The sequence below is a fragment of the Toxorhynchites rutilus genome, chromosome 3, assembly GCF_029784135.1.
Source record: "Toxorhynchites rutilus septentrionalis strain SRP chromosome 3, ASM2978413v1, whole genome shotgun sequence".
NCBI classification, from domain to species: Eukaryota; Metazoa; Arthropoda; class Insecta; order Diptera; family Culicidae; genus Toxorhynchites; species Toxorhynchites rutilus.
This window is the reverse complement of record NC_073746.1, coordinates 265772291-265794097: the sequence shown is the minus strand read 5'-3', so window position 1 is coordinate 265794097 and position 21807 is coordinate 265772291. Positions and strand designations below refer to the sequence as shown.

Genomic DNA, 21807 nt, shown 5'->3' with positions numbered 1-21807 from the left:
ATTAAGGGCCCTAAGTTTTAAGCTCTCTATCGATTGCTTAGTAAGCGAACGCGCAACCAATGTTGCTACGAAGACTCCCAATCCGTAAATGGTTAAAATTATCGAAAATTGGAAGCACACATTATCATACCGAGGGTTCGGGTTCGATTCCCGTTCTGGCTGGGCGAGAAATTTTCTCCGAATTGCACTGTGGTCTGTGGCGTGATCTTGAGTTTGCCATTCAGAGTACGTGATATTTGGCACAACCAAGTTTGCAATTTTGAATATGGCAATCAAAAACCGATTACTCGCGGTCGACTCGAGTTTAGTGACATGTTTTCTTCAGGAAAAAGGAAAGATATAAGGAGATTGTGGCAATGTTGATGATCACACTAAGTTCTCAAACAATGTTCGTGTTGATTGAGATGAAACCATTCTTTTCATCTGAGCAGCCCCAGCAGAACATCAAAGAACTCATCGAAATTTGCACTTATATACTCATGTTACTTTAGGCACCAGCAGTCAAAACTATGGTACAACGAGTATGCAGCGCCAAGCTTGTCGACATGCCGATCTTTGACATCATCCACAAATTGTTCTCTCGAAGCTATGTAACAGTGGACTGGAATGAGCTGAATGAGAACTGATAAAATGTTTATCCACCGTGCTCTTTCAGAGAACCTGGCACGTCATGCATCAATGCTTTGGGGACCGCAATGTGCATACTAAAACGCAATTTGGGAAACCTAGCATCGCAACGAGGTTTAGATGGTTGAATCATCGTTTGGTATGCCCGTTATCGTATGGCTAACCGTATTGAATGCAATGACGATCACCGATGAAAGAAAGATGAATAACTGCATTGCACAACATGCTAATTCCCTGCCGGAATTTAATGAGATTATTTCAAATATGTTTCATGAATGTTACGATATGTATTGGCTATTGAATCATTTATAAATTATTCTTCTGCTCCCAACAGGCAATGAACTGCGTGTGGTGTGCGAGGAAGAGCAATCTGCTTCAGTATAATGGCAAACATTCCCTTTCCGCGGGAGGTATGTATCAGCTCGGCGAGGGGCAACCACAACCAAGACTTCCAATTTAATCTTTTTTTTTCCCACGAATTGGGAAGTATTGATTTTAATTTTCACCCAACGCAGAATTTGTAAGTGCTATATGGCGGGCTTGAAAACTTACAGGAAACACACATTATCGAACCATATTGTTATCATCCGTTGAATACGAGCAATGTATATGTATTCTCTTAAACTTTATCACATCGTTTCCATGAAAGTTAATGGTGATGAAAATGCCGATGATTTCAGCACATTTTCCTGAACGTTTGGAATATTTACAAAAGGTGTTGGGCACAAGCGATCCCGGAGAAAAAAGTATACCCAATCAAACCTCCAATTTTCAAACCACTCTTACTATTGATTATTGGACATTATTTGTTATTTTAACTTAAGAAAAAGAGGAACTGATAAATCATGAAGCATCATCAGAGTCCTTTTTCACTTTTTCCGGGAACATACTTGTTATTCTGTAAGCCGCATTGAAAAAACCTTAAATGTTCCAAACATCCCAACATTGTGTACGATTGGGAGATAGAGAGAGAGACCAAAAATCACTTCTAATCAAATCACAACAATGTACGAGAACCACTGTTGCAGCAATGAGCAATCATCCTTTAGTGAAAACTTTCCTGATTGCTGTGGGTGGCAGCTGCTTTTCGGTTGGTTAGGGATGAATTTCCTTGGAACGAGAATGACACCACAAGCGGATAACGAAAGAGAGTCACAGAGGAAAGTTGTTTTTACAAGCTCGTATAGAGTGAATCAGCTGGTTAAGCTTTCATATTATGTTGAAGAAGCAAGTCAAAATGTTACCGATCCTAAGAAACTTTTTTTACATTCTGTTTGATACGTGAGAAGTTTTTTAAAATATATCATTGGAACTAACGCGGTTGAAATTTTTGAAATCACTGGGAGTACTCTTCTTAGTTAGGTAGCTTGGTACGAAAGGTGGTTGTGTAGTTAAGATTACTATTATTCCCATGATGCGATGTTCTCGCCAGTAACATAAAAAAATAACATTATACCGAGGAAGCAAGAAAACATGATCGATGGATTATAACCCGACAAAGATTTCATGCTACAGTGTTAAGTGCATACAAAAACCCAGTAGAAGAACATATAGAGCAATTCCACGCCAAATCAGCCGACCATTGTCTCGAACCTTTACGTTTTTTGACGTAGAACTACGTCTTACATTAAGGGTGCCAAATCAGAAAACAGGTCACGTTTTTATGAAATAAAGTTAACGTTAATAACTATTTTTGCTGCCAACGGATTTTAACGATTTGCAAACCAAGCAAATGAGAAATTTTCTAAGATTTGTTTGATATGCTATACATTACAATCCCATAGTCTGCATATGGTTTAAATTGATGAAAATTGGAAGCATTCCTATTTCTCCATACATTTGTTCTGTCCATTTGTGTGCTTTCCCGAACAGAGCTGTCTATAACGGGCAACTTATGCAGCCGCTAGAATAGAAACAACAAAGGGGCATAGCGAAAAGAGAATATTTGCAAAGTAAACTCCATCCTTGCATAGTAAGTAAACTGTCGCTAGAATCTTTCTGTGCCCGAAACAACAAAGATCGCTTTTTCTGCTCGTTTTGTGTTTCATGTTTCCCTCGAGCTGTGAACGCTAGCGAATATTTCACATGAAGTGCATCTAGCATTGCAATTAACACAATCATCCGAGCCATGGAAAAACAGGCGAAAAAAAAAGAAGAGTGCAAATGATTATAGGTCGCTTCTAGCCATCGATGTTTGGCATTGTGTGTATTGCTTGTTTTCGTTGCGCGAAACTTAGAACTTGTTCATTTCCTGTACATGTTAATAGCACACCTTCGATACTTTTAGTTGCCATTCGTATTTGCTCTCGTGCGCATCAGCTCTGTTCTGATGCAACAAGCTCCTAGCTTTGTTAACGGTTTTGTCCGAGAGTCAAGAAACGATTTTTCATAAACGGTCATTCTCGCGATGTTTCATTTTTATCGCTGCAACTGTGTGCATCCGTTAGACGCGTGTTTGATGATTGTTGAATGGCGATGCACGGAAGATGCCTTTCGTTAAATACTCAATGCGTGCAATGCGTGCATTGATATAAAGAAACAAATTGCGACATATGATCAATTAATATTGTTCTCGCAGACGCAAGAAAGAATCGTTGCTTTTCGAAATAATACTACAACTACAAAACCACGCAAGCCATTAAACCTCGGAACTTTTTACTAAAGAGTTATTTATGAAATTTCGACGAATTCGTAAATAATATCCGAAATGATAAACCAACAAATTTCAAAAAAAAAATTGCGTAGTTCAACGTCCTAAGCGGTCGTGTCTCGGATACAACCCCTCGAATTTTTCTTGAAACTTTGCACATACGATAACAACTACCCAAAACCCAATTAAAATTTAAAGAGCTATTTAAAGACATTTGATATCATCTTTTTTTTCTGAAACCCCCGATTTCAAGTTCTTTGAGTTTTTTGGAAACCAAAAAATCACCCGAGGGAGGTGATTTTTTGGTTTCCAAAAAACTCAAATTTTGACGCCTTCGACACTAGTAAATGAAGTCCGATTGAGTTAATATTTTGCATAGGGTAGTTTTTTTTCTCTGTATTATAGTGACATTCAAAACTTTTGGATGGTTCGTCATTTTACTTCCAGTTTTTGGATGAATGTCGGGAATGAGAATTGAACTCGTGGCCTTCAGCGTGAGAGGTATGGATGCTACCACTATATGATTTTGAGAAACTTGACAACAAACTTTGAATAATAAACGGAGAGAGTCGCGTTTAAATTGGCTGTTTTTCGAATAATTTGGAGTGAAACTGTTCTATAGAGAAATGTAGCTTGTGCTCATTATGCTGATGTTCTACGCATAGTTGTCCCATGTTCCAAAAACAGCAACTGTGAAAAACGCAAACAAAGTTTTCTAGCATACTTGTCTACTAGAAGCTTTAAGCATTTCAATTTAGTAATACACCGGGTTTTTTTATGAGCAGTAAGCTATTACCTAATGAAAAGTGAAAAGTTTCCCTCACTTGAATCAATCAAGCTTGATTACGGGCTTAAAATTCATGGTGGGACAGTTACACCTAGAATATCAACATGGGACAATTGAACTTGATGTTGTTTTTTGAAATATTGGGAACAAACAATAAGTTTTTTGGTGTTTTTCCGAAAGATCATGCATGAAAACATCGTTTTATGAAAAAGGGAATGATCTGCAACACCTTTGAAGAATATAAATTTCTTTGTTATTAGGCATTCGCTAACAAGGTGTACACGTGTTCTGTTAAACTTTTTTTTTAATTTTTTGAGAATTAGTTCGTTTTTCCAAACCAGAAATGAAGTACTTAAGTCCTGCTGAAAGCGTGACATTAAATGCTTGTACTTGAACCGATTTAATTATTATGGATCTACAAAAAATACATGGCGGGACAGTTATGCCTAGAATATCAACATGGGACAACTGAGCTTGGTGTTGTTTTTTAGAAGCTGGGAACAAACAATAACTTTTTTTGTGTTTTTCCGGAAGATTAAGCATAAAAGCATCGTTTTATGAAGAAAAATGAAAATTGACAAAAAGTAACATGGGACAACTATGCGTAGAACGGCAGTAACAAAAATTAACTCGGGTGTATATACAGTACAGAGTAGTAGGACTCCGACTCCTCAATAGCACCAAAAAAGTGAACTGTTAAAAATCTGCTCGAACATGAATTATTTATAAAGTTGCGGCTTCTTGCACTAAAAATATATAAATAACATATTTTGTTATTATGAATTACTTGAATGCGCTATTGGAAAAATGCTAGAACCTATCGGTGCATCATTTCTAATCAGAATTAACAAAATGACTACACCACAGATATGCTTCATTAACTTAAAAAACTCGCACAACTGGATGGTGTTCCGTCTCTCGATAGAAACTAAATGTTTAGTGAAAAACGTGGATTTACTCTGCCATTCGAAAGTTCAACCACAGAAGAGCAGATCAAACGCTTCTATGGGTCTTGCATCAAGTAATGTCACTACTCTGTTGGTTGTTCTAATGCCGTATGATATGCAAGTACACCACAAATGAGACTCGATGTTGTAGTTTTTGACACAGTCATTTCACCACGAGTGAAACTTGATGGTGTTGATGGAAGGGTTGAATCTTCTTGGATGTCATTAACGTTCCATCGGAACGTTTTACCTTCTATAGATATGTATTACTTGTGTCATTTCTATTAGAGGTACATAGTTGAGATTTTATATGGGAAATAACACGCCTTGTTTGTTATCTGGAGTGACAAGCTCTAGAATACGCGTGACCACAGTGCAATTCGAAACGAATCCGAACCCCCGGCATGATAATGGAAATGGGAATCGAATCCGAACCCCCGGCTTGATAATGTTTGACGCTAACCACTTGGACACGGGAGCCCTTTAGTGCTGTATCTATTTAGTTTAAATTGGAATCAGGTAGCTGAGAGTACCAGACGCCACGTTTGGTGGAAGAACACACCCGATTTCAGGTAGACCAAAGCCTAACTGTTGTCTACACCATAAAAAAATAATCACTAAGAATTACAATGAAATTCTTTATAAAGCTTCGTCCCCAAACCACGTAACACTAAAATGTGGTATTAGGACCAAATGCATAGAAGAAATTGCAGTTTTCGTTGATCACATTTCATTATGTGACACACGGATATTAAGTCGCCAAAAAACATACTTTTTCAATGCCACAAGACAAATAATGCTGTGTAACTTCAACAAATAAAAATTCAGCTCATGAATTGTTCTGTTTCAGTTTCATTTGCATTTTCTTAAGCTCCGAAACAAACTTATTGATATTTGTAGAGATGAATAAGGTACAATAAAGTAGAATGCAAATAAAGAATGAAGAAAGAATTCCGACCAGTAATGCCACACTTGAATCTGCACCTTTTTTCCATCTGTACCAAAAATCTGTTCCTTCGAAAATATTCGTTGTAGAGAAAAAAAATAATTTATTAGCATTAAAAAATATTCATTTATTACTACAAATACTACTACAATACGGATGATGTTTATACATAGTTTTTTTTGAATCTAGATTGCATACTATAATTTTTTAAAAATTTTGAGCTGCCACCACGATGTTTGAGACGAGCAAGGCATCGAAGCGCCGAAAAGGCGAGCGAACCGTCAATTCTTTTTAGGCATCCAATTTTTGTCCAGCAACCTTAGCAACTTTAGGCTACAGAATTAATTCTCCCCACCTTGTACATTCCCATTGTAGAATCCTGGAAACGCTTCTAGCACAACGTTAATGCTAGTCAAATTGGGAAAGTTTCTGGGATTTAACATTACCGCAGACTGGAGCGTCGAATCATCAAAATCGAAACTTTTTCTCATTTGTTTGATCAGCTCCACGAAAAAAACTGCGACAAATATCCTTTGAAATGATCTGCCTTTTGCTGTCCATTGTTCTGATAATTTCTTCTGCTGCTATTCCAACCTAAAATTCTTATCACTTTTCAAATGATCTTCATATTTAATATATAGGAAGATATTAGTGAACCATACGTCGCACCGTCCGATGCGAATCCTTTCAGAGAATTTCGTCCTTATGAAACTGATCAATCATTGCACTGTAAACGCTTTTAAGATCAGTAGCACCAAGCGATACTGCGGCGTAAATGTCGTTAATGTTGCTTTATTCAAATGTAAGAAAATTCACAAATGGAAAAAATCTGTACCAATCTGTACTTTTTTACGAGAATCTGTACTCTGTACCGTACAGAATCTGTACCACTCACTCTATTCTTTCCATCATAGAATAACAAACATCATAGAATAACATGGCTTGAATTTGTCAATTTGCCGATTGTGGAAACGATCTGGTGTAGTGGTAACATCCATACCTTTCACGCTTAAGGTCGCGAGTTAAATTCTCACTCCCGACATGCTTCAAAACTAGAATTAAAGTGACGAACCAGGCAAAAATGTTGAATGTCACTATATAATACAGGAAAAAAAAAACGATTCAAGGCGAAATCCTACAATCTACAAAATACTGAGCTGAGAACTTTATGCAAATTCTTGGAGTTCAGAGCGAATATAATATGGTAAATAGCAGTCGTGAGCAATAGTTTCCATACCGTCATTTTCCTCAAAGATGCGATTTTTCAATGTCTGAGATTAACTGGATCTGGAATTATTTAGCCTTGAAGACATTCATCGAATTTCAGGAATTCCGTATTACCGTATCAGTTCAATACTCCATAGACTGATTTTTCCACTAAGTTTACAAAGATGGCATTATAATGAGTAAAGGGTGTGTCACATCAAATTGCATCACGGAAAAAACGCTGTAGAAATTTATTTTTTAGGAATTATATCTTCAGCTTTCGCTTTAAAATCAGATAAGAGTGTATAGATCACGTTGGCCATGCTTCACTGTCAATTTTTCGTAAATTTGGAAAAATGTCATCGAACGAAAAAGAGCGTCGTGAATTAATCCTGTGCACTCATTTCGAGAATCCGGAGTTGTCACATCGGGACGTCGGTAAGATGATGGGAATCGTCCAATCCACGGTCAGCAGAGTACTAAAACGATACTTCGAGAACCTAACCATCGACCGGAAGGTGAAGAACGGCAAAAATGGATGCTCCGTCAGTGAAAAAGATCACAAGCGCGTAGTTAAGCAGTTTAGACGTGATCCGAGAAGTTCGGTCCGGGATGTCGCCAATAAGCTGAATTTGTCAAGTTCATTCGTCCAGCGGACCAAACAGCGGGAGGGCCTGCGTACATACAAGGTTCAGAAGGCTCCTAACCGCGACGAAAGGCAAAACATGGTGGGGAAGACGCGAGCCCGGAAGCTGTACACCGAAATGCTGACGAAGCCGCATTGCCTGGTAATGGACGACGAAACCTACATCAAAGCGGACTTTCGTCAGCTGCGCGGGCCTGTTGTTCTTCTCCGCGCAGAGGACAAATTCAGCAATCCGGAGGAGATTCGCAAGCAGAAACTATCCAAGTTTGCCAAAAAGTACATGGTGTGGCAAGCGATCTGCTCTTGCGGAAAGCGGAGCTCCCCCTTCGTGATGACCGGCACGGTAAACGGGTAGGTTTACCTTAAGGAGTGCCTACAGAAGCGCTTACTACCACTATTGAAGCAGCACGAGGGCCCGACCATCTTCTGGCCGGATCTCGCTTCGTGCCACTATTCAAAGGACGTGTTGGAGTGGTACGAAGCCAACGGGGTCACCTTCGTGCCAAAGGAAATGAACCCGCCAAACGCGCCGGAACTTCGCCCAATAGAGAAATATTGGGCGATTATGAAACAGGCCCTCCGGAAGAACCCAAAAGTTGTCAAATCGGAGGCGGACTTCAAGAGAAAATGGATTTCTGTTCAAAAAAAACTACAACCTGACGTTGTACAGAACCTTATGGACGGGGTAAAGAGGAAGGTACGAGCATACGGGCTTGGGCTCGAAGTATGAAAAATGGAAAATGCCAAAAGTTGTTTAATAGTTTTTATTTTACTGTCTAAAATTTTCAAAAGGATCGGTCTACTGGGCGAATTTCTACAGCGTTTTTTCCGTGATGCAATTTGATGTGACACACCCTTTAAACAGTAGGTGATGTACCGGAAATATATTTTTTTCGGAGACTTCAGCATTGAATTATATAGTAAGATACTTCTGTTATGTATTATATAGAGGGGAATGAACTGCAAAGTTGAAAGCCTCTCAAATACAAACAAAGATGATATTTTTATTATATTTTCTATTATTTGGTGAGATTCATGAGTGTAATAGAAGAGAAATATAGGACTACTTCAGTTGCAAGCCCGACCGATTTTCGACATGTCAACAAGGAGTGTGGTCCCAAAGCGACCACTATGAATTTCAGAAATCTACTGATTTTTAATGACAATACTAAAATGAAGGGCGCGTTGCCGGCTTTTCCATGTTCCATGTAAAATTGCGCAAAATTGTATATTCAATTGGTACATTTCATGTTCTATTTTACCAAGAAGATCAATTACCTGTTTTTCTAGCCTTTAAATCAGTGTTTCTTGAAGCGGCCGATATCGACCCCTGGGGTCGGGTTGATTTTGGGGATCGACGAGGTCTGGAAACCCCTATAAAATAACAAAAGTTCTTATTTGAAATATTTAAGATGCTGCATAAGTTGTGTTACGTGAACCACCCTGTTATAAGAATGACTAATATTTTAGAAAGTATTATTGCTGTACATTTTAAAAACTCAACAAGACGAACATCAAGCGTGCGCAAGATGAAAAGAAAAAAGTACAAAAAGTAAGTACAAGTACAAGATGAAAAATTCGGCAAGCAAAAAAACCTCAACAGGTTGACACAAGAAAATGTGTTTGTGCGTACAAGTCCTTCAGTCCCGTTTTAAATTTCTCTGTATTTTAAACATATACGCGATTTAACACGGAAGAAGTCCTCATCAAATTCATGCCCAAACATGTTCCTGATAGTTTACTATATAACAAGCTTTTCCTTAGGTTGCAAGTTCATTTGCGTTCTGAAATACGTTGGAACTTGTATACAAATGTGTGATACAAATAAATTATAAACGAGAAATAAATAAATTATTTTACGGAACTTGAGATGGGTCGCGAAGAGGGAAAAATGTTATTCAATTTATTATAGATCAATAGATTATATCTCCAGTTGGACGAATCTACATTACCCAGCAATGAAGCTCTGTTTTTAGGGTATGTTCGATATATTAAAGATGAAAATATGTGGAAATAATTCTTGCTGCATATATGGATACACTGGAGAATCGAATACCAGAGGAGAATCGATCTTTCAGGCCATGGAACGGTTTTTTTTACCGACAAAGCTATTCCATGGTGATTGATGGTGCACCATCTATAGTTGATCGTCCTCGTGGTTTTACAGCTCACTCAAAGTTGCAACTGCGTGATTCACAGACAGCATTTAGTAGCAAAAAATCTGAGCACTAGATCTCATCAGTCTTAACTATATGTTATAAGTGCTACCAATAAGCTTCGAAGCAATTCTTTCAACACTCGATTATTTACTCAGCAAAAATCTTTACTCGATTACTTCTACACGCTGGAGTTCACTGACAACTAAGAGACCACTGCTTAGCAAGATTTTCAGCTTTTTTGAATTTGTGTTTCAGCTGCAGGGTGACGACCAGTGTTGCCACACGTACAGATTTATCTGGAAAGGTACAGATTTTTTCGTTATTTTTGGTACAGATTCTGTGCGGTACAGATTACAGATTTTCGTCAAAAAGTACAGATTGGTACAGATTTTTTCCGCGTGTGAAATTTCTCTCGAAAATTTAATTGAATGCTAGAACGCAAACTAAATTTAAAAAGACTATGTATAAGCATAATCAAACACACAATTTCATTACGGAAAAATAAATTCATAATGAAAATTGCCGGTGACGTTAATACATAAGTACTAGTTTTTGTAGGGTTGTATCCCATTCACCCGAACTACGCTTACCCGAAGCACATTTACCAGGATGTAACACATACCCGAATGACATTCAACCGAATGTAACAAATACCTGAATGCAACATATATCCGAATGGATATTTACCCGAATGCAACATATAGCCGAATGGATATTTACCCGAATGCGACAAATACCTAAATGGACACTTACCCGAATGCAACGATTACCCGAATGCGACATTTACTCGAATGCAACATTTACCCGAATAGAATGTTTCTCCGAATGGAATGTTTACCCGAATGAAGAGAAAAATCCGACAAATCAGATTATGCGTTTTGTCGAATCTCCTGTTACGAAGTGACATGAGAAATTGTAATGAGGAAATTCGAAAAAGATGTTGAGGACTTCGCTGTGTCATTTTTTGAAATTAGTGTAGACACTTTAAGGTCAAGAGATCACTCAGAAATGAGCATGGGTTATGGAATATTCCGAAAATTAAGCAGAATACAGGATGAATGTAATGGGGGCGAAGTCCCAATTATAGAGGATACCGAGGAACCGGAAGCGGCGACCTCTCGCAGGCGATTGCCCGGATTGCCCGGATTGCCCGGTTTGTTCGAAACATTGGAGACGATCCTTTAGTCAGGTCCGACCGAGCGTTGACAAGTACGTTGTCAGGACGGCATACGTACTATCGTCAACCAACTCGGAGGCTGTCATACAAATGAAACACAAACTTCTGCATTACTCGAGAATTAATCAAGAAAATGAAACCAAATTAGGCTTGTGAAGATTATAGGATGCAATAAATGTTTTTCATTTGATTAGATACTCCTCCCCCTCTCTAAGGGGGGGCTGCCATACAAATGAAACACAAATTTCTACATTACTCAAGAATTAATCAAGCAAATGTAACCAAGTTAGACATCTGAAGGATTTAGGGAGCAATAAATGATTTTATGGCGGTTAGATACTCCTCCCCCTCTCTAAGGGGGGCTGCCATATAAATGAAATATAAATTTCTGCATTACTCGAGGATTAATCACGCAAATTAAACCTAATTTGGCATGTGGAGATTTTAGGGTGCAATAAATGTTTCTATGGTAGTTAGACACTCCACCCCCCTCTTTAAGGGGGGGGGGGGCTGCCATACAAATGAAACACAAATTTCTGCATTACTTGAGAATTAATCAAGCAAACGAAACCAAATTTGTCATGTGGAGGTTTTAGGGTGCAATAAATGATTCTACGTTGGTTAGATACACCTTCCCCTTCTCTTAGGGGGGGCTGCCATACAAATGAAACACAAATTTCTGCATTAATCGAGAATTAATCAAGTAAATGAAAACAAATTAGGTATATGGAGGTTTTAGGGCGCAATGAATGTTTTCACGGTGGTTAGACACCCCATCCCCTCTCTAAGGGGAGCTGTCATACAAATGAAAGACAAATTTCTGCATGACTCGAAAACTAATCAAGAAAATACCAAATTTGACATGCGATGGTTTTAGGGGACACAAAACGTTTCTAAGGGTGGGTTTAGACTAGTGATATATTCATGTGAAGAAATATGATGAGATTTATAGAAATCGCATCAACCGTTTACACTAGCGTGAACTTCTATAATGAATATATTCATATTTTCGGTGAATTTATTCACCTGGAGTAGAACTGCATCCAACTTTAGTGATTTCTCACCAGTGAGAAATTCACAAGCGTTTACATATGCTGAATTTATTCAAGTTATATATACCTCGAATAAGTGTATCATATTTATTCTCACCCGTTTACACCTATTTTCACGTGAATAAATCCATCTATAGCTATAGATCTCCCTAATGTAAACCCGCCATAAGACGAATAGTCTCTCTCTTCCGTCTCTCTGAGGGGGGGGGGGGGAGACAATACAATACAATACAAATACAATACAATACAATACAAATGAAGCATACATTTTCGCATAATTCAAGAACTAATCAAGCAAACGGAACTAAATTTGGCATGTGGAGGTTTTAGGATGCAATAAATGTTTCTATGGTGGTTCGGCACTCATTCACCCCCCCCCCCTCTCTTAGGGTGGGCTGTCATACAAATGAAAAACAAATTTCTGCATAACTCGAAAACTAATCAAGCAAATGGAGCCAAATTCGGCATCTGAAGATTTTAGGGGGCACGAAACGTTTTTATGGTGAATAGACACTCTTCCCCTCTCTCTAAGGGGAGAAGAGGGGAGGGGTATGTCTTCACTCTATCATATTTTCTGTATCAAACATTTATTCCATGTAACGGAGAAACATGTTATTCGCAAGTGGTTGAAAAATCTTGAACGAGAATTATGTCTGAAAATAATCTGATATTATAATGATGAGTTTTGGTAGGAGTATTAGGAATTTTTTTAGTAAAAGGTAAATTCAACGGGGTCGATTAGAAGATCAATCGCATTCGAGTAATTGTTACATTCGGGTAATTGTTGCATTTGGGTAACCGTCGCATTCGGGTGAATGTTGCATTCAAGTAACTGTTACGTTCGGGTAATTGTCGCATTCGGGTAAATGTCGCATTCGGGTAAGTGTCAGTTCGGGTAGATGTTACACTCGGGTAGCTGTCGCATTCGGATATTTGTTACATTCGGGTGAATGCCTTTCTGGTAACTGTCTTTCGGGTGAGTGGGTTTCGGGTAAATGTGACACAATCTATTTGTAGTAAGTAAATCTGGATATAAAGTAAGTAAGTAAATATTTTCTAGTAAACAAATGAATATTTTTTTCATATTTCATGTTTTTTCTCTACAATGAATAATTCCAGGGGTACAGATTTTTGGTACAGATTTTTTGAAGAAAAAGTACAGGTGGGAAAGATTTTTTCCCTTCTGATACAGATTAAAATGTGGCAACGCTGGTGACGACTTCAACTTGAATGAAACAATATCAAGAATATCAGCCTTTCTGATAAAACTTTAAAAACAAAATTTAATCAGAAAAAATAGTCACATTTTCCGCATTTGTCAAAATTATCGCAAAAGCTTCAAGACCATCACTCACTTGGATTCATTACACAAGGATCTTCATAAGATGTTCTAGGATCTTCAAAATTTTCAAATTCCTCAAAGGATAATAAATAAGTACAGTGGAACCTCGATTTTCCGCGAGCGGATGATCTGCGATGCGGTTTATCCGCGAAATCGAGTTCCATAGTAATGTTATGGACTTTGCCGGAAATTATCAGTGAGGTGTAGGATTTTGCATTTTTGTTTTGGTCATGACTTTCACATTATTTGACTTCTGGTGTACACAACCTTATAGATCGATAGTTTAATGATTCCTTTATTGATAAAACATAGTTATCATGCTGAAATATTGTGTTTGCATCTCTTTTTTAGTCATTAATTGCATTATCCGCGATTTTCGTGATCCGCGGTGACCTAGCCAGACTATTCCGCGGATAATCGGGGATCTACTGTACTATATAACAGCCATGGCATAAGCCAAGGTGATAATGCAAGAAAAGTTGATTATCATCAGCACAGATGAGGAGCTAGAGCAGGAGTACAACCAAGGTTGTCATAAGTTCTGGTTACAACGCAATATTGAAACACACAGTATCCTGTGTTGTGGTACATTGCTAAAAAATATCTTCTCGTTTTTCCATCATCATACTTTGTCGAAAAAGGCTACAGTGTGATTACAAACAACCCGGAACCGAAGGAAAAAACCAAAGAACGCGGAGACTTAAGGCTTGAACTGACACATATTGAAGCGTATTTTGATATTTTGGTAGTTGCGGATAGCTTGGTTTGCGATTTGAGTGTTTTTTATAGTTTGTGAGTAATTTGTATTGATAATTATTAATTACACTTGATATTTACTAAACTTATTTATTTTTATTTTATATAAGTCAAAGTCAAACTAAAGATAGGACACTCAAAGAAATTTGGCTATAGGGGTCTGAGGTATGACTTCATTCTGGAAAAGGGGTCTCTTGCTCAAAATAGTTTGAGAACCCCTGATCCTGGAAGTAGCCATCTTACCCCGGGCGGTCGTCTTCCCCCGCCTTCCCCTACTCTTATTCCTGAATATCGTAAAATTCACTCTTTGAAACGTAATCTCGGACACGCCAATGTGGCAGCCAGCCGATGCTTGCAGTTGTGTGCAGCTACAGGAGTCTGGGGGCATGAGCGTTGGTGAACTGATTCGAGTAGACAGAATATAGATTTGTTCGTTTACCGTTTCTAGGCTTCGAATGAGTGCGGTCGAGCAGTCGGAAAAATAAATTACAAATTTCACGATGTACGATGTGTTCGAAGCACTGTAGGCTTACAAAATGTAAAAATAAATGTCAAAACAACTAAATAACTGCTTAATATGCATATGCAGTCCCGAATAACATAGCTTCCAATTTAACTCGGCACACAAACTGACTTACAAATGTTTATAATATTAAAGGTGTATACAATTTTCCTTTTTTGTTAATATGTACGAGTCGCTAGAAGAAAAGCAATCATACAAGAAAACTCATACCGTTCTAGAAACTCACTTTTCACTTTTTGAAGCCGCGGTTTCAAGTGGTATTTTGGTAAACATTTTAATAGAAAATATTATTGCTGGTGTTATTCTACGACTGCCCTGTGGAACAGAACGAACGCAACACGGATTCCACGGTTAATGGAAATTAACTTCCGCAGTAAAACGTGAAAACATTTGTGAAACGAATGAATGAACAGCAAGCATGAAAATGGTCTGAACTGATTGCGAAAAGGTTTTTGTCGTGCTCTGAGTAGGGAGATTTTCACATCCCAATGTGAACGGGGGGTTGGTGCCGTGTACCATATTAGGTTCACTGGGCATCAACTAGGCCGGGTAAATGAAACAGATTACATTTCTTGATATCGTGACACTAATTGCCGTATGCATAAGGGATTTGTGGTCGAGATCTTTTCCGCTGGACCAACAGATTCAGACAGATGATGTGACAACGCTGAACGTCGTTTTGTTTTCGTTTTATAGCAAAAACGGTAAGACGATGGCCATACATTATACATTCGAATGCTCACCGTAATCATACAATGACATCAATTGCGCCACCCATCACCAAAGGACATTATCTGGCGTTCCCCACCTGGTCAGTGTACATAAGACGAGAGATATGTCGTTCGTGTGCATACAATCGTTAGATTAGGGGTCATGCTCGCATCGTAGCGAAGGACATTATGGGGAAATGTATACACCTCCGGTGTCGTTCTTACATTTGTTACAAAATTTTCCAAAGCTCACCATCACCTTTGTAAGAAAAGCTTTTCTACTTATACTTTTCCATAGGGCGCTAGATCTTTATATGTTCGATAAATATTATTCTGTTACATTTGCTTTTCCATCTTTGAACGCTGTTAGAGTTTTGTTTGCTGCGGGTTGTCAAAAATGAAAGTGAGCTCATTCTGATGTCAGCTCGACCTTGATCTTTTGCAATGGCGTTTAGTGCCCATAACAAATCATGACTAACATCAGAATCAAAACCAACGCCAAAAATACGAAGTTCTGAGTCAATACTTTTCCGATATTGATGAAAATTGTAAATCACAATTTGAAACATGCGTTTACTAGGTACACAGAAAAACAACAAGGCTGGTTCTTGAGTAGAGCATATTGGTTTTATATAACCGTATGTTAAGTTGCACTACAAACAGCTTCCGGGACAGAAGTTTTGTGTAGCCAGGGGTCGCAGAAATGTTTCCAAAAATATAAATTTGTTTTTGCGGACAAGTTTGACGGTGAGCTGGAGATCTAATAGGGAAACTGCAACGGAGGCCGGACGAAAAGATCATCATCACAACCAACTACATGGATCTGGGAACTCACGATATCTGCTATATACAGTTGATCTATATGTTTGTGAAAAGGTCTAGTATACGAATTTAACGCTTTTGTATTTTTCTATTTCGTTATTAGTTTGTTTGTCTTGTCCCCTCATCTCACCGTCACCCGCCCTCGACAGCCAGTCGAACACCAGATGCTAGGGGAAGACGGGGTAAGACCGTCCGGCGGGGTAAGACGGACCACTTCTAGTTTTATAAGAAATGCTCAGTATTTTGGCAAATATACTACGCAAGAAGCATTAATAGCATATTTTTATCATTTCGAGACACCCTGCAACACTAGAGCGCACGATATATCAAAATTGTAAACAAAACTAAGTTTTCGTCTATTGCGGTTGCAAGCGATCAAATTTTCAAGGTAACCGAAAGAAGGATTTCTCCAGCAAAAACTGTATATTCCGTTAGTTGCCAGTATCCTAGTCCTTCAGTAGATTGTTCCGATTCTGCCTGCATGAAAAGGTATGTAAAATATAATATAAAATGCGTGTAAAGTGCAAAATAATGCAAAAGATGCTCTGGGGGGAAGACGGACCATTTTCAACGGGGTAAAAGCGCCACACGTTGTGATATCAACATATCGAATCGGAACCAGAAATACTTACTTTGGGGTCATTAAGACTACACGTGAACAGATTTTGAGAGATTCTAGACCCACGTAGATAATCTACCGATAATTTGGTAAATTCTTCATCAATTTTTTGAAAACTCTGCACATGGAATATAGATAGCCTTTTCAGAAGTTTGTGTGTAGTTTATGAACAATCCTAAACATTTAGTACCTTAGACAACACTGTTCCTGTTATTTTTACTAGACTAAATTGTTTGAAAATAGTATCGCTCCGACTATCCCACGGGTGGCCCTTCTTACCCCGCCAGCAAAATAAGAAGTGTTTTTTTATCATTTCAAAAATTAATGAAAAAATGCCGAAAAAGTTATACAATCAACAGTTACACATTTTTTACTAGTAGATTATTATATACTCAATGATATGTAGCACAACAAATAGGGGAAATCCTAAAGGAGGTTTAACTGAAAATTGGTTTCCTTGGGGGGACGGTCTTACCCCGTCTTCCCCTATCCCTGGTCATTATGCACGATGATACAGTGCGTGTGGCAACCCTTGGTTGAGACAACGATACCCCTTATCCCTTATCCCTAATAGGGATTGCATTACCGTACCAAAATTTCAATAACCTATTATTCGGTAATGAAAATTTAATTACCGGTAAAACCGGTGAATCACCGGCAAAAAAATACTTTACAATAAATCATTTTCTTCAAGAAACGGCTGCTATTGATAATAATTGGGTTGGTTCCTTTTGCTACTTAATTTGTTGATTAAAATAATACTTAAGGACACAAAGCATGTTAATTGTGTCGTCTTCTAATCTAGATCGAATCTTATTTCAGAAGAGGAAAACGCACGTTAAGAGTCTTCGTTAAGTCGTTAAGAGTCTACTATCGCAATCCTAATCCTAAGAGTCTACTTATGTTGGGCGTACATCGAATACCATTATCATGTATTTGCCTCCGATGCCCTCTGCGTCGTAGTATGAAAACTCCTGTTTAAGGGTTTCTTTTAATCCGTGTATAGACGTTGAGCATGGGCGGTACGTTGTCACCTATGATTGCTGCAATCGTCGTTTAAGTTTTTCCTTGAGGCTCAACTGTTCTGCAGGTTCTGAATCGTCCAGTGGAATAATTTCCTCCTGTTGTCCAGCTACTGAATCAATACAATCGTCGTCAAATTTCATCAAGACACGAACAATTTCAAATATCTACTTGATCAATGCAGTCCGTAACGTTCGATAGAAGACGCCAAAGTCAACATTAATTGTGTCACGATCACGAACAGGACATTCATGTACGCGAACAAAACTGCATATATGAAACGTCTTTCTGCAATCCTTTCAATCATGTTCGATCCGATAGCTATTCTAACATATATTCCAATCTGACTTCAGCTTCGTAACGGGTTTAGTTCTTCCGGCATAGCATCAACCAATTATTTTTTCGCTGTCAGTTCTTCATCGTTAAAGCTGATGTTGTGCTTCGTTTCCAGATCGAGCAGCGATTTTTGGACTGAAGTTTGGAGGTCGTAGAATCGGCGCAACATTGCCAGAAGACTAGTCCATCTGGTTTTCCTATCAAGAAGCAAACAAATATCCCTTCCGTGGTCCGCGATAACATGCTTATGGAGAACATCGTCGATTTTTACCGGAGATTTTCTGACTCAGTAATGAAAAATGACCCGGTATATCGGATATATCGGTAATGAAAAATGACCCGGTATTACCGGTAAAACCGGTTAACAATCCCTAATCCCTAACCTGTCCTGTCCCACTAATATTGTTGCCCTTTTAACCTCGAGTAAACCGCGAGTATGCGGTCGAATCCTACTAAACATAGCATTAAGTTGAAATTCTGTAGAAATAAATCGGCTCCGCAAAGCTTATGCGAATGAGCCTTACAATTCAATGAATTGGAAAAAAAACCAACAACATGGACGAACAGAATTTCTGAAAAAAAATGTGTTGTCGTTCAATAAGTCCCCTTGGGGTTCGGCCAAGTTTTGCCCGAACTTAGCGAATTGCCACTACAGTGAGGATACACAATGCACAATGGTCCAGGAGATGCATTTAAGTGGAAATTAGCATTTGGAGCCCGGCAGTTATTCTCTAGACAAAAACTGTCTTCGACAAAGTTGTTACATATGATAGAGCGCTCATTTTTATGCTATCAAAAATAGGGTGACCAAACCTGTCATTGAAATAAAAAAACTTTCTTATCTTTATAGATAGAGGTAAACATAGTTCGACAATGTGGTAGTCCTAGTTATTTGAAACATCTATGTAGAACAAAGTTTTTTTTCTATCTCTTGAAATAATCGATATAGCGCCTTCTTGCTATATTGCGTTAGAGTTAGAATGAAAAAACTGTTTTTTGCTCTAACTTTCATATTTCAAATTCTACATACAAACTGTCTTCGAAAGACTCTTAGAACATACTAATGCAAACATTTTTCGGTGCAGAACTTGTCAATATCTCAACTCACTCAAAGTTATTGATATTTCTTTCCAAAAAATATGTTTTCTTCAATTGCTTGCCCTTCTTTCTTTCTAGTATAGCAAGAACGGAGTAGACGCCATTGAGAAACAGATGAGCCCCTCACTTAACCAGCTTGTAACTATTCTAATTGCAAATATTTTTTTTCCGTTCATTTTTTGTGTTATTGTTAAAAGTTAGATAAACAAATAATGATATAACGAATAGTGAGAATATTCTTTGTTTTATTTTTTCGGAGCTCGATAAAACGTCCAAAATTCGTGCCTCTACACTAGAATACCCCCTGTATTATTGTGTTGGCAGTTTTTAACCTCTAATTCGATAGCTTTTTTAATATCGCGGAATGTGAAATATGCTATCGTCTAATCTTAACACGCGAAATCAAACTAATGTGCAAAAACAAACACATGGCGGTTGTCCAAAAAATCTTCAAAACGTTTCTCGTGTGCTTATTTTGAACACGTATCACTTTTGTACAATATCAACAACGTCGATTTAGATATGTTGGTTGTTTATGTCATCTGGTAGAAATTACTCTTTTTCAGCCATTTTGCTAGTGGTACATATTTGATGAAGCAAGAGTGGTCAAATTATAGTGCCCCTGCTGCTATCAATCCCTGCGGACTGAAACATGAACCGAGCACGACAAATACCATCGCTGTGAATAAGCTGTGTAAACTCGGTGTTGAGTCTGACAAAACAGAGAGAGAGAAAAAACAAAACAAAAAAAACTAACAGAAGTCGAGGACTTCAACAAAATTTGTGTAAACACAGATAAAAAATTTACCGGCACGAGAGCCACATGACGCTGGTGGTGGTTTTCTGACCTAACGAAGTGGCTGCATAGTTCATAATAATTGAGCAGATGCTGCCGTCGGGTGGATACGGACAACAATAGCGGATAGGGAAAACTGCATTGTGCAATTATTCAAGATAAGGGGTTTCAAATTATGCTTCATTCATGTTATTTGAGACGTTTTGCAATGTATAGTTGCATGCTGTTGGATATTTTTGGTATTCGGTGTGAGAATTCCTGAAACATCAAAAATTTAAAGAAAAATAAATACACGGAATAAAACACTTTCAACGTGGAATCTTAAATTGAGATATCACTAGATGTTGAATTGAAAATAATATCTATTTATGTTTAAGATATTCATGTTCATGATAAAAAATAATAATAAAAAAACTCAAGATAAGAAATATTCATTAACATTTCCCTTAGTCACATAGTTTTATTGACATAGGATTCTCCTTTCGGGAACATATTGGGGGAAAAATTTTAAAGCTAAATGTCGGTGGCGTCATGTAAAACGTCCAATTTTATTAGTCATTTCTACGAGAACCCTGAACCAATCGATTTGGACACTTTTTAACAATTTATTGCAATATGAAAAAATATAAATTTAAATTAATTTTGAAGTTAGTTAGAACGATGACGAAACTTTCCAAAATGTTTCTCTCAAGGCCGAGAGTCGGATTTAGTTTTTCATAAATGGCATTTTTCAAGGCTAGAGGCAAATGACCTGCAAAAGTTTGAAGACTCTATAATTCAACACTACTACAACCACTTGTGCAGACTGCAAGTAGACACCCTCACTCCGACTATTCAAATCGGCTTGAATCATCATTGACGATACAAGCAAGCTGCAGCGACTGTCATACCCGAACGGGATTATATAAAATATCAATGATAATAATAACACAACCCATTTCCCGACATAAATGCCATAATAGTGGCAAGGCGTATTGAATAAATTAGAAACAACACATATTATAACATCACATCATTCAATAAGTTCGTAATTCGTATAAGTTCGTAGTACGCGAGTAACATTCCAAGTCAAGAGAACTCTCTTTGGTAAAAAAATATAAAGATCGCATTATTGACCCATGAAGTATTGAACAAATCTTGAAATCGTTAATATGATTTGGTTTTTGGACGCTTTTTCGAGCTCTGAACAAATAAAAGCCTTTTGGTTATCCATAACAACGAAATATCTATAATTTTTTTTACAGTGAAGGCGTCTATGGTATGAGCCTCGGACAAGCGAAAAAAACGGTTTTTATACAAAATAGCGACAGTTTGAAAATAAAAACAAGTTTTCAGCACGAAAATAAAAACATGTTTACGACGATTCAATTTTTTTTCAAATAATCAAATTAAATATCGCAATTTTTTATTGGTTCATATGATAGAGAGATATATAAAGAATGTTCATATCAATTTTGAAATAAATCGGTTCCCTAGAACTAGCGATATCGTGAACGCCAATTAGGAAAAAGGAGTTTCGAGGAAAACGCGTTAAAAGTTTTGAATCAGGAAGGCACCAGATTAGATACCGTGTCACTGGAATGGC

General features: G+C 37.8%; 1 protein-coding gene across 3 annotated transcripts in view; it reads right to left on the bottom strand.

Annotated features, from left to right (window-relative positions):
* LOC129775769 (SLIT and NTRK-like protein 4) overlaps positions 1–21807 on the bottom strand; it is a 40314-nt gene that overhangs the window by 6287 nt on the left and 12220 nt on the right. Inside the window, exon 2 of one of the 3 annotated variants that reach the window (XM_055780851.1) lies at positions 9088–9183. The exons of the other annotated variants lie outside the window; for them this stretch is intronic. The gene's annotated coding sequence lies outside the window, so the exon portion shown is untranslated. The remainder of the gene's footprint in view (positions 1–9087; positions 9184–21807) is intronic. 3 annotated transcript variants of the gene reach the window in all.